This window comes from Malus domestica, chromosome 15 (assembly GCF_042453785.1).
Source record: "Malus domestica chromosome 15, GDT2T_hap1".
NCBI lineage: Eukaryota > Viridiplantae > Streptophyta > Magnoliopsida > Rosales > Rosaceae > Malus > Malus domestica.
This window is the reverse complement of record NC_091675.1, coordinates 23,890,251-23,909,221: the sequence shown is the minus strand read 5'-3', so window position 1 is coordinate 23,909,221 and position 18,971 is coordinate 23,890,251. Positions and strand designations below refer to the sequence as shown.

Sequence of the window (18,971 nt, the reverse complement as noted above, 5' to 3'; positions counted from 1 at the left end):
TCTCATCTTTCCTTCAATTTCGGCTACTCCTACTTTACCCCGGATATCCTCATTCCTAATCTTATCCTTTCTCGTGTGCCCACACATCCAACGAAGCATCCTCATCTCCGCTACACCCATTTTGTGTACGTGTTGATGTTTCACCGCCCAACATTCTGTGCCATACAGCATCGCCGGCCTTATTGCCGTCCTATAAAATTTTCCCTTGAGCTTCAATGGCATACGGCGGTCACACAACACGCCGGATGCACTCTTCCACTTCATCCATCCAGCTTGTATTCTATGGTTGAGATCTCCATCTAATTCTCCGTTCTTTTGCAAGATAGATCCTAGGTAACGAAAACGGTCGCTTTTTGGTATTTCTTGATCTCCGATCCTCACCCCTAACTCGTTTTGGCCTCCATTTGCACTGAACTTGCACTCCATATATTCTGTCTTTGATCGGCTTAGGCGAAGACCTTTAGATTCCAACACTTCTCTCCAAAGGCTCCCTCTCTCTTTTCTATGTTTCTCTCTCTACAAAATGTGAAATAGATGCTGAAATTTCTGGATAACCTATTTATATGGAATGACAATTTGGTCATTTCAAGGTGTAGGAAAAATCCTATTTTTGTCCGATTGTTATGCATAACGTGTGCATATTCGAAATGTTCTATTTCTGTCCCAAGATTAAGAAATGATCACATTTTGAAATATTTTCCAAAAGATATAGAGGTTCATGGACCGATCCGAATTTATGCATCTCTTAGACTTGTACTACGTTGCAGATAAAGGTTATATGGTTAATATTTGTCTGTTTTGAAGAGTTTGTCATGTGGTGACAAACACTTCCTTACAAATTAAAGGTGTGTCGAAGCGAAATCTGCTCCACTAGCTATTTAAAGTAATATATTTGGATGAAGTTTCGTTGTATCCTTTTTAATTTTTTACCAAGAACATTCTCTTTTAAAATACACCATGACCTTTTCAATAATGACGGTGTCAAACCTAATTATTAATGGATAACTTTGTGTTGGCATGCCATCATGAATGGAACTACGTGATAACTAGCTTTGATTTTGTTTGGATTGTTTCTAGAGGGCTCTAAAGCGTCTTTTTATTATTGAAAACGTTCATGTGTACGTTTGACATAAAATTTAAAATTAATGACATATATTGTAAAAGCACATTGTGGAAAAGTACCATCTATATACTTATTCAAGAAGCACTCTCATGTGCTCTCCCAAGAATTAAGCGCTTCTGGAAAAAGCATATAAAAATGCTAGAACTTGAATTTTTAATAAATTTTTTGATGTGTTTCAAATAAAAGAACTTCTAGCAATAACACTTATGAGCAAAAATAGTTCTTATCCTAACGTTTGTTGATTTGAATACTAAATCATATTCTTTCTTAAAAACAACAATAGAGACTGTTTATTAAGCAATACTAGCTAGGTAGGTGGTATGCACCAGTGAGGGATGGATCCATAGGAACTAAGGTACAACTGAGACACAGCGTGAGTTGGGATAAATGTATGGGAAGCTCATTCGGGAACCTTTTGAATGTCTGGTATGTAACTCAAAGTGCCTACCAAGTGTTCAAAGAAATACCCGATCAGCAAACCACGGTAGCATTTTTTAGCGTCTGTAAGCAAACACTTAGCAGGTCTCGCTGATCACAAGTTGTCGACAAGCATGAAGCATAGTTCAACAACTTACTACGTAAATGCTTACTAAGTGATCAACGAAATATCTCACTTAAAAATTGAAAGATTTTAGATATGTATCTCGGTCTAAAAGAAACTTGTATCTTTTACACTAGGAATCTCCGAGATCAAATCAGTTTTTTTTTTTCAACAAATGCATATATAAAAAAAGAGGCGTGATATCCACAAACCCTTTTACTTTCACACATTTTTTTAATGGACTTGGATTCTCTACCCTCCAATTTCTGTGCCCTCCTGTTTTTATGGTCACGGTTAAGCCACGTCAACATTTTATAATACTATTTCTTTTTGTTTTATTAGTTTTATAAAAAAATAATATAAAATATTAACGTGGCTTAACCGTGACCACACAAAACAGGAGGGCACGAGAAGGGCACCTAAATGGGAGGGCAGACAATCCAAGTCCTTTTTTAATTTTCGATCGTAGGATGAATTGAAGAATATTAAAAGATAAAAATTAATGAGAAGATGTGTAAATAGCACACTTCTAATAAAATAGTATTATACTTTTGTCTCCATTGCAAACTCTTGGATAAGATGAAGGGATTCTCCAGATAAAATCAGCTCATATGAACTAGGTGTAATGGGAGGGCCCTGTCACAGCGACACATGGCGGAGAAAGACAAGTGGCCTGGTCGTCGGTCAAGAGTGGAATAGCACGCTCAGCCACAGAGGGCCATAGAAATGTCTCCGGCAATCTATCATAGGTCGCTTTCAGCCTTGTCAGTCTCCATCCACTCCTCCTCAACTGCTTACGGCTTTACTGCTTACTGCTTACGGCTTTACTGCTTACTGCTTACTGCTTATTCGGTCTCCTATATAATCACTGACAATGCCTCCCTTTTCTTCCCCGCTCCATCAGTTGAGAGTTTTGATCGCTATCTCTCTCCGTCTCACTCTTTTGTATTTGGCCTTTTCTGTTGTGGACATGATTCCCTCTCTCACATGTATCAATGATCACACTTGGGTGTGCCCACATTGAGAAAAATGTTCACGTCTATGACAACTTCTAGTTCTATTCGTCTTCTTTTCTTGGTCGGATACAAGAACATGTTTTTCAATTTGTTCTCAACTAGAATATCTTGCTGGCTCACCCTTTTCTTGGGTACAAAAAATTCATGACAACACAAAATTAATATATGCAGAGATAATTACGTACAAATCATCTGTATTAAATGAATTCGATCAAATATTCTACATATTTAAAAGTTGAACTTTGCTACATTTGATTTATAGTTTATCTTGTATTCGTTGTTTAATATCTTACTATGCATGGTGTACCCATGAGTTTAAACACTCTTTTAACTTCTTTTTGTCATATATAGAGGGTAAATATGTTTTCATGTTTTGTATATTGGTTTGAGACTTGCAAGTTAACCATTTGTGTTAATTCACATTGTCTAGATAATAAACACCATATTGCCGACTTAAAAAAATCACCATATTTCCTTTTTAAACTTATCGGTTTAACAAAGAATTGAACTCATTACGGTGTAAACGGATACTGTCATCGGTTACAAATTTTAGTATACTATACTCAAGTGCATAGGAGCATTTAAATGTACTCAAGATTCTTTGTTCAACTTCCTCTCCTCTAATATCTTTCTAATAAAAATAAAGAAAGCTGCATGTTAAATTCTGTGGGTGGTAATGGTGCACATTGTCATAAAATAAACCTTCTGTATGACACCTGTATCTGCCGTACACAAACATAAATTATTCTTATTCAAACATGCTGGATGGCGCCTGGTAAGACAAATCTTCCAACATCTTGAAAAACGTCTTCCAAACCAAGGGAAAAAAGAGAGAGAATCATGCATCTATACAAGATTGTGAACGTAAGGATTTAGATTTCAATGTAAGCTTGAATTGGTTGAAAGAGATGGATGTGGAATGTATAATTTCACACCACAAGATTCAAAAGTAAGTTCTAAGGGCGCGTTTACTAATTCGTAATCAGATTGAAGGGAATTGAATTGAGGAGGAATCAGATTGAGGAAGAATTGAATTGAGAATGAAACATAATTAGATTCATGTTGGAGTTATTTACTAAACTGTCTGGAATCGGAGTAGGAATGACATCGATCTATATAAACTGTTTACTAATTCATTTGAATCGGAATGAAAATTAATGTGATTACTAAAATTCCCCTAGTGTAACTAATCTAATTTATATGCTAATTATTTTTAGTTAATTTTTTTTTTTAATTTTGTTTTTATAGTAGAGAGTATAGTTTTTCTTTAGCAAAACTTCTATTCTTTTTTGGGTTGTTTAGAAAAACGCCCTTGAAACTCCTATTTTCCAAACAAAAACCCACCTAATATTAAACATCCAAAAATAACCTTTAATATATATACATATGAAATTATAAAATTGTCTCTTAAAAAATATTCCCATAATCTTCTACCTCTTCCCTAGAAGCATCATCTTGTACATGTTCAATGAAAAAGTCATCTTCTAATTCCATTGCTATTTTTTTACTTTCTCTAAATGAAAGGAGATGAAAATATGAATTAGGGTTTAAGGTAGACAAATTGTCTCCCATGCCCAACCTGTTTTTTTTTTTTTTTTTTTTTTTTTTAAGCAAAACAAGATAATTAATGTCTTTATCAGTTTTTTTTGTAAATGGACAAATTTGTAATTAAAAAATTCATTAAAAGGTGGGTGGGAAGATAAGACATTGAGGTGGGAATAACACCACTCAACCCAAATTTCAAATTGAATACCATGTAGACAAATATGTAACCAATTATCATCACATATTTACAACTTATGCCACAAAACCCTAATTATGTCAATAAATATTATTACTCACCCTAATTATGATTAGTGATTAACCCCATATGGAAATTTTACCTTTCTTGTACGATAAATAGTAGGAGCATATATATATATTTATTTATTTAGCCATGTTCATACACAATTATTGTAACATCCCACATCGCCCAGGGGAGTGAATTATGTAAGCCTTATATGTATATTCCCATCTCTACCTAGCACGAGGCATTTTGGGAGCTCACTCGCTTCGAGTTCCATAGAAACTTCGAAGTTAAGTGAGTTCGCATGAAAGCAATCCCAGGATGGGTCACCCATTTGGAAGTTCTCGTGTGAGTTCCCAAAAACAAAATCATGAGGGCGTGGTCGGGGCCCAAAGCGGACAAAATCGTGCTATGGTGGAGTTGAGCCGGGGATGTGGTGGGGGCCCGGGTCGGGATGTGACAATTTGGTATTAGAGCCAATCCCTGGCCGGAAGTGTGCCGACGAGGACGTCGGGCCCTTAAGGGGGGTGGATTGTAACGTCCCACATCGCCTATGGGAGTGGATCCTGTAAGCCTTATATGTATATTCTCATCTCTACCTAACACGAGGCTTTTTGGAAGCTCACTAGATTCGGGTTCATAGGAACTCCGAAGTTAAGCGAGTTCGCACGAGAGCAATCCCAGGATGGGTGACCCACTGGGAAGTTCTCGTGTGAGTTCCAGAAACAAAACCGTGAGGGCGTGGTTGGGGCCCAAAGCGGACAATATTGTGTTATGGTGGAGTCGAGCCCGGGATGTGGTGGGGGCTAGGGCCGGGATGTGACAATTATGGGCACATGTTTCGTATGGAAAAAAAAAATCCTTTGTGCAATTAGTTATTTTGCATCAAATAATATTCTTTGATAAAAACAACAAAGAACCAATTAATATTATTTTATGTTGTAAGTAAATTATTTCTCCTAGATTATTATATACATTAAGCATTTTTTGTTTGTTATTGTCACAGCCCATCCCGAATTATTACTATCAACGATGTAAAATGACGGTTTTATCCTTGGACGTTGAGATTGTAGAGTGTGTAATGTGCTTGGGGACTTAGATGTGTTTTCTTTGGTTGGTTGGTGACCCACGTGGAACACACACACACCCAAAACTCTCCCTCTCTCTCTCTCGTGCCTTCCCCCTCTCTCATTCCTTTCGGATTTTTGCAGAAAACCCGTACAAACGTACGGACAAACTCCAAGCTTCCATTTCAAGCACGGATCGATGTCAAGAATGTAAGATTCGAACTCCTTGCAAATCCCTGAGTTCATATATGCCATTTTTAGGATCTGAAAACCTAAAAAACCCCAAGAACTCTAACCTCCGATTTGGTGCACTATTCATGCACACGTAAATGTGAAGGTTTCAGGTGATTTGAAGCTTGTAGGAAGCTTTAAAACATCCCTACAAAGCTCAGAGAAGAAAAACCAAGCAAATTGGACGTCGGGAGACCTAGTTTCAACAAGTTGCAGGTTTAGCCGGATTATTGAGGGATTGTCCGGCGAGTTCCGTCGTTTTTGGAGCATTAAATAGGTATATGAATGTTCTACAAGTTAAGAGCTTCAATTTGATACTGATTTTGTGAAATTTGGATGAAAAACGACGGAGATATAAGGTTTAGAAAATTTCTCAGTTTCCGGCGCCGGTGACGGTCGCCGGAGTTTTGAGGTTAGAGATGACGGAATATTCCAATGGCGTTAGTTAATTTTAACGGATTTCGTTACTATTTAACGAAATATTCCTAACGGCAGTTAGGGTTTCCGTTAGGGTTCCCTGTGCGTGGCCGCACATGTTGCCGTGCCTTGGCCGGTGCATGGGTGGTCGGAAAATTATTCTAAAAATATGGGGATGTTCGTGGAGTTATGCAGATCACGTTGGTATATTCAAACACCCCATTTGAGCATTGTATGAGAAGTTATTAGCTAGTTTTGTCTATGTGCTTTAAATAACGTTTTTATAGTGATTTTGCATATAGGGAAGGCTTATCCCGAAGACGAGCGTAGTCAAGGGCGACTAAGGGGCTACGACCCTTCGATATACTAGTGAGTAGGCTTTTGGTTTTCAGTATATACTTATATACTTGATATTTTCCCAGAAAATGTGTTTAAATGAAAGTATGCCTTGAATGCCATGCATATAAAGTTATGTTTTGTTTATGAAATAGTATATGATGCTTGATATATAATTGTGGTGTTGTGGACGCTCAGGTAAGCCCAGGTAAGTTATGAATTGTAAATGTGATTTAAAGTTGTGATTAATTGAGAAGTGTTGAGTTCATAAAACTGCACCTAGGATGATTGTGATTTAGCCAGAGTTATGGCACATGCTTGTTTATAATGTCACCTCCCACACCATATGCTCACATTGGATCCAATTTAGGTGCACAGTCTTTTTTGTACAGACCATCGTTGGTGGTTCTGACTCATAGGTGACTAACGACTTATCACATAGCTATTATGAGAGAGTAGTATTGAGCATAATTTGTTTTTGCCCACTCACGTTTTCTGTTTTGCGCCCCTCCAGGTTTTAGGTAGGCTGTTGTTGGTGACGTACGAGGATTCAGGCGGTTCTGACATATTAAAATAATTGTAGGACATCTTATGGTACTGTATAATTAGTCATTGTCCTACTGGATTGCACCTAGACTTTCTACACTCTAATTAGGTGTATTTACACTTGTATTTCACTCTTAGCACTTCTGGTTGCGTTGTGCGCTTTAGTATCTTTCGGCTTTTATTTATTCGTATAACTCTTATCTTTATTGCTTCTGCACTCTGCACATAGCTACGTCACCTTCACGTGACGACCAGCATGCCTCAATCTCGGTCGGGGTGTGTCAGTTTGGTATCAGAGCCTAGGTTTAGCAGTCATGTATGGTTCATGAATATTCTAATCCTTGTGATGTCTTCTGTCAGAACCATGCCACCTCGTAGAGAGCCTTATCACTCAGCTGAGCCTAGTTTCCTTGATTTTTCTCAATTAGGGGAAGTTATAGCTAATGCCATTCAGTCTTCGCTCCGTCCTCCTCAAATGACACTTCTTGAGACTATGTATAATCTGAAGCTGAATCACTTCATAGGAAATGAAGGACATGAGGGAACAAGGAAGTGGCTTAATTATGTCGAGAAGACTTTCCTTGTGATGCAGAGTCAGGGGAATCTTCCTTCTGATAGGTGGGTCGAGAAGACTATCTGGTTTTTAGGTTGGAACCTGCTTCCTGGTGGAGATAGGAGTCATATCAGATGACACCAGAGGTTGTAGCGGATTGGGCAGTGTTTAAGCAGTTGTTTTAGAAAAGCTTCATTCCTCATGAGTACATTGATCGCAAGAAACAAAAGTTTACCCATTTGAAACAAGGAAATATGTCAGCAAATAAGTATTACAGGAAGTTCACTGATTTGTCTCGATACAATCCGAAGGTTGCTGCTAATCCGGTCGATATGCTTCGTCGTTTCAGGTTAGGTACTAAGAAGAAATGGCGTTCTATAGCGACATCAACTCCCTATGTCACTTACCAAGAGTTTTATGAGGTTTTACTGAGGATTGAGGACTCAGAAAACATGCCCAGTGAAAGTGAAAATGAAGAAGAAAAGAATGGGAACCAGAGACGAGATGATAAAGGTAAAGGTCAATCATCTCAGGGACCTCGTAAGACCCAGAGTTTTAAGAGAAACGGTGGCAGTTCTAGCTCTTCTATTAGAGGTTTGAGCTCTAATTTGCAGAGGAGAAGTTGTGGATTTACTAGATGCCCTAGGTTTGAGAGGCAGAGAGACTTTGGTAGTTCAGGTGGTCTAAGTGCTATTTTATGCCGCATGTGTAATAATAGGCATTTTGGAGAGTGTAAGAGAGGTAGCAGTGTATGCTACACTTATGGACAGATGAGGCATATGGCTGCTCAATGCCCTCAGAGTGAGCAGAGGCCCTAACAACCTTCTTTACCACCACCTGCCCCGACCCAGCAAGCTTCAGGATATAATGGTTATGCCCAGACTGGACGAGGAAGTGCTTATCATTATCAGGGCAACGTCGCTCCTTATACTTCAAGACACATTTAGCCGGTGGATCCCAGTGGTACCAAAGGGGATAACCTCAGCAGGTAGAGATTGCTGCTAGCAATGCAGGATCTTTGAGGCAGTCTGGTCAGCCAAGACAATGACGTGGTGTTCATGTTAACAGAGGTCGTAGTGGAGGACAACAGAATCAGGGACGTATCCATAACATGACACTGCAAGATGCTCAAAACAATCCTGATTTAATCATGGGTACATTAAATATTCTTGGTCATTTTGCTAGAGTATTGATTGATTGTGGTGCTACACATTCTGTTATCTCTCATACATTTGCTCAAATGACGCAACCCCATCCTACACCTCTAGGATTTGATTTAGAGTTTTCTATGCCTAGAGGGGATAGATGTTTTGCGGATCGAGTATATCCATAATGTCCAGTGATGGTGGAGGATGTTGTTATGCCAGCTAATCTTATGCCGTTGGATATTATGGATTTTGATGTGATTTTGGGCACTGATTGGTTACACTATAATCATGCCAAGATAAATTGTTATGGAAAGACAGTTACTTTCCATCGTCCTGGATTACCTAAAGTTACATTTGAAGGAGAGCCTAATGAGGTGAGGCATGGTGTTATTTCTTCCATGAACGCCAAAAGATTGTTGTCGAAAGGTTGTCAGGGATATTTGGCTCATGTGGTGTTGAATGATGATGCTCTTAGCAGTGTGGAGGATGTGCGTGTGGTTAGGTATTTTCCAGATGTATTCCCTGAGGATTTGCCTGGATTGCCACCAGATAGAGATGTGGAGTTCGTTATTGATCTGCTTCCAGGTACGAACCTAGTAATTCACCTTGGGGAGCTCCAGTCTTATTTGTGAGGAAGAAAGACGGAACTTTGAGACAATGCATTGATTACATGTGTTGATGCACAAAACCAGAGGGGTCTTGGAACAACGTAAATCCGATCGTGAATCTGCAAGAAAGTAAATAACACAAGATGTATCGTGGTTCACCCCAAGGTTTGGGCTACGGCCACACTGATTATTGTATTTCTCTGAGAAGTGAGGGGAGTGAGGGAGAGAGCTTCTAAGGATGAGAGAACTCTTCCCATGGCCTAAGAAAATGACCTCCTAATTATGAGGGTGAAGAGTCCTTTTATAGAACAAGGGCTCTTCACTTATTACATATTTGCCCATTCCTTTATTACATAATTACATTTGAGTCCTCCGAGTATTTATACGAGATCTAAATACGGAGGCCCTAAGTATGGTACAAACAGTAGTCCCCCAAGTCTTCAGTCAAAAGAGTCTTTTGGCTGAAGACTTGAAATTCAGTCCATGTGTGGGCTGAAGTAACTAGATGTCTTCTTGAACTAATACTTGATATAAGGCGGTGCTCAAAGTGAAATGATGCTCAACTAGAAGTAGCACATGTTGCGAGGCTGCTCTGCTTGTGACTTATGGTGCCTTGGTTGGCTCGGCTTATGGCATTTGAAGGTGAATGAGTCCCTTTTATAAAATAAGGGCCCGCTCCTCAATACATAAATGATGGGCTAAAAGTTTATGCTCGTGGTGAGGCGGTTGCTCAGTAGGCGGCGATGCTCTCTAATGATGGTGATGGAGTCCCTTTTATAGAATAAGGGCTCACTCCTCAGTACATGAATAATAGGTTAGGAGTGATGCTCACGGCGAGGCAGTTGCTCAGCTGGTGGCGGTGCTCTCTAATGAAGGTGAGGGAGTCCCTTTTATAAAATAAGGGTTTGCTTCTCAGTACATGAATAATGGGTGGTCTCTAATGAAAGTGAGGGAGTCCCTTTTATAAAATAAGGGTTCGCTCCTCAATACATAAATAATGGGCTAAGTCCCCCAAGTATTTTTCATGAGGCCCAATTGAGGCCCAATATATGGTACATAATGTAATCCCCCAAGTCTTCGGTCAATAGAGTCTGTTGGCTGGAGACTTCAAATTGAATCTATATATGGGCTGAAGTGGTGGTTGTTCGGAGGCGGTATTTGTATACTCTGCACTGAAGCTTTGTAGGTGAAGCTTTGCAACTAAAACTTTGAAGCTAGAGCTCTGTAAATGAAGCTTTCGAAGCTAGAGCTTTTGTAAATGAAGCTTTTGAAGCTATAGCTCTATAAATGAAGCCTTTGAAGCTAAAGCTTTTGTAAATGAAGTTTTTGAAGCTAGAGCTCTGTAAATGAAGCTTTTGAAGCTGATTGACATGAGTGATGCTCATGGATGTTTAGGTTGATTGACATGAGTGATGCTTATGGATGTTGACATGAGTGATGCTCATGAATGTTGACATGAGTGATGCTCATGAATGTTTATGTATGATTGATATGAGTGATGCTTCATTTACAAAAGCTCTAGCTTCAAAAGCTTCATTTAGAGAGCTCTAGCTTCAAAAGCTTCATTTACAGAGCTCCACCTTCAAAAGCTTCATTTATAAAAGCTGTAGCTTCAAAAGCTCATTTACAAAGCTCCAGCTTCAAAGCTTTACTTGCAAAGCTTTACCTACAAAGCTTCAGTGTAGGGTATACAAATACCACATCCGAACAACCGCCACTTCGGCCCATACATGGATTCAATATGAAGTCTCCAGCCAGCAAACTCTATTGACCGAAGACTTGGGGGACTACACTATGTACCATATATTGGGCCTCATAAAAAATACTTGGGGGACTTAGCCCATCACTTATGTATTGAGGAGCGAGCCCTTATTCTATAAAAGAGATTCCCTCACTTTCATTAGAGAGCATCGCCGCCTACTGAACAACCGCCTCGCCGCGAGCATTAATTCTAACCCATTAATCATGTACTGAGGAGCGAGCCCTTATTCTATAAAAATGACTCCATCACCTTCATTAAAGAGCATCGCTGCCTATTGAGCAACCGCGTTGCCACGAGCATCAACTCTTAGCCCATCACTTATGTATTGAGGAGCGAGCCCTTATTCTATAAAAGGGACTCCCTCACCTTCAAACGCCACAAACCGAGCCAACCAAGGCAAACATAAGCCACAAGCCGAGCAGCCTCGCAACCTGTGCTACTTCTAGTTGAGCATCATTTCAGATTGAGCACCGCCTAATATCGAGTATTCAGTTCTAGACGACATCTAGTTAATTTGGCCCACACATGGACTGAATTTCAAGTCTCCAGCCAAAAAACTCTCTTGACTGAAGACTTGGGGGGATTACTGTTTGTACCATACTTAGAGCCTCCGTATTTGGATCTCGTATAAATACTCGAATGACTCAAATGAATTATGTAATAAAGGAAGAGGCAAATATGTAATAAGTGAGAAGCCCTTATTCTATAAAAGGACTCATCACCCTCACAATTAGGAGAGGCCAATTCTGAAGCCATACCCTCACCCTCTCAAAGCTCTCATCCTCACAGAGAAGCTCTCTTTCTCCCTCTTCAATATCTTAGAGAAATACAATAATCAGTGTGGACGTAGCCCAAACCTTGAGGTGAACCACAATACATCTTGTGTTATTTACTTTCTTGCAGATTCATAGTCGGATTTACCGTTGTTCCAAGACCTCTAGTTTTGTACATCAACAACATGCAATTAAATCGGGTAACCATTAAGAACCGTTATCCGTTGCCTTGTATAGATGATTTATTTGATTAACTCCGAGGTGCCTGTGTGTTATCTACGATTGACTTGAGGTTTGGTTACTACTAGTTGAAGTTTAGCAATGAAGATGTTCCTAAAACCGCATTCAGGACTTGATATGGTCATTATGAGTTTCTTGTGATGTCATTCAGGTTAACTAATGCACCAGCAGCTTTTATAGATTTGATGAATCGGGTATTCCAGCCATATTTAGATAAATTTGTTATTGTCTTCATTGACGATATTTTGGTATACTTTAAGTCGAAGGTTGAGCATGCTAGACATCTTAAATTGGTGTTGAAAAGTTTGAGGGAACACCAGTTATATGCTAAGTTTAGCAAATGTCAATTTTGGTTGGATTAAGTGGCATTTTGGGACATGTTATTTCTACTTAAGGTATCCAAGTAGATTCTTAGAAAGTGGTAGCTGTAGAGAATTGGGAGCAACCTCGAACCATCACCGAGGTACGGAGTTTTCTTGGTCTAACAGACTATTATAGACGGTTCATTAAGGATTTTTCAGTGATTGCTTTGCCATTGACGAGGTTGACTCGGAAGAATGTTAAGTTTGAGTGGGATGATAGTTGTGAGCAAAGTTTTCAGCAGTAGAAGTACTATCTTACTCATGCACCTGTTCTAACACTCTCAGATGATAATGGTAATTTTGAAGTCTACAGTGATGCTTCTTTGAATGGCCTGGGTTGTGTATTAATGCAACATGGTAGGGTGATTGCTTATGCTTCGAGACAGTTGAAACCTCATGAAAAGAATTACCCTACTCATGATTGGAGTTAGTGGCTATTATCTTTGCTTTAAAGATTTAGAGACATTATCTTTATAGTGAGAAATGTAAGATCTTCACAAATCATAAGAGTCTTCAGTACCTATTTACTCAAAGAGATCTTAATCTTCGGTAGCGGAGGTGGATTGAATTACTTAGTGATTATGATTGCATGATTGAGTATCACTCTGGTCATGCAAATGCAGTGGCGGATGCACTTAGTAGGAAGACTTCAGCTAGACTTAATGCCATTTATGATTGTCATGTTCCTCTTCTTGCGGATTTGAGGTCCACTAGGGTGGAGTTAGGAGTGGAAGATTGAGAGGAAGCCTTGCTTGCTAATTTTCAAGTTAGGCCATTTTTAATTGATCGTGTGCTCGAGGCCCAGATGAATGATAAAGAGACCCAGGAAATAATTCAAGCAAGGAATCAAGGCAAGAAGAAAGATTTCAGGATTCGAGATGGTATGCTTATGCAGGAGAGTAGAATGTATGTGCCGAATAATGCAGAGTTAAAGAAAGAAATCCTTGATGAAGCACATATTTCGGCATACGCAATGCATCTAGGAGGTACCAAGATGTATCATACCATTCGACCATTTTATTATTGGCCGGGTATGAAAAGAGAAATTGCCGAATATGTGAGTAGGTGTGCCATTTGCCAACAGGTGAAAGCTGAAAGGAAGAAGCCGTTTGGGTTGATGCAGTTGCTTCCCATTCCACAGTGGAAGTGGGAAAATATTACCATGGATTTTGTGTACAAGCTTCCTCGTACACATAATGGATATGATGGCATTTGGGTGGTAGTTGATTGGCTTACTAAGTCAGCACACTTTATTCCAGTTAGGGAAAAATATTCGTTAAGCCGATTAGCTAAGTTATTCATATCGAAGATTGTGAAGTACCATGGCGTTCCAGTTAATATTATCTTGGATCAGGATCCTAGATTTACTTCCAAGTTCTGGATAGCATTTCAGGAAGCTCTTGGTATGAGATTACTTTATAGTACGACATATCACCCTTAGACAGATGGACAATCTGAGAGGACCATTCAGACATTAGAAGATATACTGAGATCTTCAGTGCTGCAGTTTGGTGATGGGTGGCATGATTGTTTGGATTTGATGGAATTCGCCTACAACAACAATTACCATTCGAGCATCGGTATGGCACCATTTGAGGCACTTTACAAGAAATCTTGTCGTACACCTCTATGTTGGTCAGAGGTTGGCGATAGAGTTTGAGTGGACCCTGAGATTATGGACGAGACTACTCAAAATGTTTAGGTAATTAAGTCTAACCTCAAAGCGGCCCAGGATTGCCAAAAGAGCTTAGCAGACAAGCATGCCACTGACCAGAGGTATAATGTAGATGATTGGGTATTGCTAAAGCTATCACCTTGGAAGGTTGTTATACGATTTGGAAAGAAAGGCAAGTTGAGTCCTAGGTACATTGGACCATATATGATCACCGAGCGAGTCAGTGAGGTAGCTTATAGGCTTGAGTTACCTCCAAAGTTGTCCAAAGTGCACGATGTATTTCATGTTTCGATGCTTCAACATTATGTTGCAGACCCTTCGCATGTGATTCCTCCTCAAACTCTGAAAATTAATTTGGACTTGACGTATGATGAGGAACTAGTGACTCTTTTGGATTGGAAGGATAAAGAACTAAAGAATAAGATCGTGCGTTTGGTAAAAGTATTATGGAGAAATCACTCAGTAGAAGAGGCTACTTGGGAGACCGAGGATCGGATGAGAGAGATGTATCCACGCTTGTTTTATGATTATTAGTGGATGTAATTGTTGTGTGTAATTTCGAGGACGAAGTTTTATAAGGTAGGTAGATTGTCACAACCTGTCCCGAATTATTACTATCGATGATGTAAAATGATGGTTTTATCCTTGGATGTTGAGATTGTAGAGTGTGTAATGTGCTTTGGGACTTAGATGTGTTTTCTTTGGTTGGTTGGTGACCCACGTGGAACATATACACACCTAAAACTTTCCTTCTCTCTCCCGTGCCTTCCCTCTCTCTCATTCCTCTCGGATTTTTGCAGAAAACCAGTACAAACGTACAGACAAACTCCAAGTTTCCATTTCAAGCATGGATCGACGTCAAGAAGGTAAGATTTGAACTCCTTACAAGTCCCTAAGTTCATATATGCCATTTTTAGGACCTGAAAACCTTAAAAACCCCTAGAACTCTAACCTCCGATTTGGTGCACTGTTCATGCACACGTAAATGTGAAGGTTTCAGGTGATTTGAAGCTTGTAGGAAGCTTTAAAACATCCATACAAATCTCGGAGAAGAAAAACCAAGCAAATTGGACGTCGGGAGACCTAGTTTTGACAAGTTGCAGGTTTAGCCGGATTATCGAGGGAGTTTTCGATGAGTTGCGTCATTTTTGGAGCATTAAATAAGTATAGGAATGTTCTACAAGTTAAGAGCTTCAATTTCATACTGATTTCGCGAAATGTGGATGAAAAACGATGGAGATATAAGGTTTAGAAAATTTTCCAGTTTCTGGCGTCGGCGACGGTCACTGGAGTTCTGAGGTTAGAGATGAGGGAATATTCCATCAACTTTGATGGAATATTCCAATGGCGTTAGTTAATTTTAACGGATTCCATTACTATTTAACGGAATATTCCTAACGGTAGTTAAGGTTCCCTGCGCCTGGCCGCGCGTGTTGCCGTGCCTTGGCCAGCGCATGGGTGGTCAGAAAATTATTCTAAAAATATGGGGATGTTCGTGGAGTTGTGTAGATCATGTTGGTATATTCAAACACCCCATTTGAGCATTGTATGAGAAGTTATTAGCTAGTTTTTTCTATGTGCTTTAAATAACATTTTTATAGTGATTTTGCATATAAGGGAGGCTTATCCCGAGGACGAGTGCAGTCAAGGGCGACTAGGGGGCTACGACCCTTCAACATACCAGTGAGTGGGCTTTTGGTTTTCAGTATATGCGTATATACTTGATATTTTCCCAGAAAATGTGTTTAAATGAAAGTATGCCTTGAATGCCATGGATATAAAGTTATGTTTTGTTTATGAAATAGTATATGATGCTTGATATATAATTGTGGTGATGTGGACGCTTAGGTAAGCCCAGGTGAGTTATGAATTGTGAATGTGATTTAAAGTTGTGATTAATTGAGAAGCGTTGAGGTCATAAAATTACACCTAGGGTGATTGTAATTTAGCCAGAGTTATGGCACATGCTTGTTTATAATATCACCTCCCGCACCATATGCTCACATTGGATCCAATTTAAGTGCACAGTCTTTTCGTACAGACCATCGTTGGTGGTTCCGACTCGTAGGTGACTAGCGACTTATCGCCTAGCTATCATGAGAGAGTAGTTTGAGCATAATTATATTACACCTAGTCTCGTCGTACATGCCTTTTTAGTGGTTCCGACTTATGTGCAGTGTAGTGCTGTATAGGTCATAGTAGTGACTCCGACTAGATTGACTAATGAACTATGAATTCAGTCGTACAGACTTATGCAGAGGTTCCGGCTAATATGTTATCTTTCATGAATTTATTCTTACCTGAATTACTTATTCTGTTTATATTTTGGCATGACATACTTATGAATATGATTATGCGAGGCATGATTTGAATTGAGATAATTATATATACATTTATGCATATGTTTATATTCTAATTCTGGGAAAATTATACATGTTTTATGACGAGGGGTTAGAACTTTTGAGAAATGAAATGGTTTTGTAAAACATTTGTTTTTGCCCACTTACGTTTTCTGTTTTGCGCCCCTCCAGGTTTTAGGTAGGCTGATGTTAATGACGTACGAGGATTTAGGCGGTTTTGACATATTAAAATAATTGGAGGACATCTTATGGTACTATATAATTAGTACTTGTTCTACACTCTGATTAGGTGCATTTACACTTGTATTTCACTTTTAGCACTTCCGGTTGCGTTGTGCGCTTTAGTAACTTTCGGTTTTTATTTATTCGTATAACTCTTATCTTTACTGCTTTCGCACTATGCACATGGCTACGTCACCCTCACGTGACGGCCAGCATGCCTTGATCTCGGTCGGGGTGTGTCAGTTATGATATATGCGTGTTAAAAATAATTTATCTATAATATATGTAAAATATAAGTAAATCAATTTTTGAATCAAATAGCATTTATTTTGTAGGTAAATTAAAATAATAGTTCCATTATTTTGGTAAAGTTAAACAGTGCCTAAATTATTTCGTAAAAATTAAACCAAGACAAATTATCGCCATTAAAATAAAACAGTAGATATTCGACAAAAAAAAAAATAGTAGATACATTATTTTCTTATAAGATTAAACAAGGGAAGTGTTATTCGCACCCCAAAAATCTCATTCTACACTTTTCACAAATGTATTTTTCTTTCCTAATATAGAAAGTTTGGAGTGTAGAATAAGATATTTGGAGTGTTAGTAGCAATTTCCTTAAACAATAGGTAAATTATATTGTAGGTACATTATGTTTGTAATAAAAAAAAATTGAAATTCATAAACAAAAAGTAGTAGATATATTATTTTTTAATCAAATTTCCTTTATTTGTAGGTGAATTATTTTCATGCATTATTATATATATTGGGCACATTTTACTACTAATATGTATATATATATATATATAAAAGTGCAATAATTTACCTATGTTATTATATAAAATATAGATAAATTTATTTTGAATCAAATAACATTTTTTTTATAGGTAAATTATTTTGCATGTATCATTACATACACATGGCAAATTTATTACTAATACATATGTCCAAATAATTTACCTATATTTTTTAAATATAGGTAAATTGTTTTATAGTGCTCTTTTATATTTTCATTTGGTAAGAAAAATTAAATTAAAATTGTCTAATTTTATGCAAATTTGAAAAACAATTACGAAATATTAAGGAAAGTATAACATTATTAGTTCTTTTTTGCCTTAACATACAATTTGACACACCCCGACCCGGAAAGGTCGAAGCATGCTAGCCATCACCGTGAGGTGACGTCATCGTAAGGGTAAGTGATGCAAAAAGTGAATAAAACTAAAACTACTTAGAAATAGGTATACTAAATAGTGAAAGAGTGCGCAATCGTGAGAAGAACCCACTAAAATTATTCAGAACGTAATAGACAGTGAGACTACAGAAGTGTAGTAAAAGTAACTAAGTACACTTGTTACATAACCGTGATAAGTTCGTACGTCTAAACAAAAGAGAATGTCAGAACTACCGAGATTCCTCGAGTGCCACAAGGAGTAAAGCTATCTAGGTCCTGGAAGGGCGAAAAACAAAGTTGAGTGGGTCAGCAAAACAATGCTTAAACGAAATCCTTTATTTTCGAATATACTAACCCCTTACAGTAAAACAAGTATAGTTTCCTTAAAACATAGTACGTAAGTATGTAAACAATAAAACAACAATATCATAATAGTATTATAACCAGAATATGCTGAGTCATGATGTCTCGAATGCCACAATAATATAATCAAGTATAACTAAGTGCTCATCCATCTAAGCTGACACACGAGTTCGAACATATAATTTTTGACACAAACAAGATTGGGTGTAATCAATACGCTCTAGTACTACGATCATGTGAAGACTGGTGCAGAAGCATGTCACATACAAGTCAGATTGCCTAATGCAATCTACCTGACAGGACAGGCATCTAACTTGGATCCAAGGCGAGTGAATGGTGCGAAGTGAACATACACGTGAAGGACTGGCCTTGGCCCTAGGGCGAGTACTAACACCGGAGTGCTGCAAGATGAACATGTACAAATATGTATGAATGCCATGACAATAATATCTGAACCATATAGCAGCATTTATCACAATTATATCACAGTTATCAATTATTTGGCAATATATACACAAAGTAATGCATTTATGCAATTTTGGAAACTATAAAGACGTATAGATATAAAAATAAAGTGCCTACTCACAAGTACGTCTTTGGGTCGTAACCCCTGAGCCTAGCTTGGCCTCGAACGTCCTCGGGATACGTTTCCCCTATATGTGAAATAA

At 38.4% G+C, this 18,971-nt stretch overlaps 1 long non-coding RNA gene across 1 annotated transcript; it reads left to right on the top strand.

Moving 5' to 3' along the window:
* Positions 1–5,727: 5,727 nt before the first annotated feature.
* Positions 5,728–16,930, top strand: LOC139192308 (uncharacterized). The gene is made up of 3 exons (XR_011576353.1): positions 5,728–6,041; positions 6,484–6,550; positions 16,716–16,930. It is a non-coding gene; the product is annotated as an uncharacterized lncRNA (long non-coding RNA).
* Positions 16,931–18,971: the final 2,041 nt, after the last annotated feature.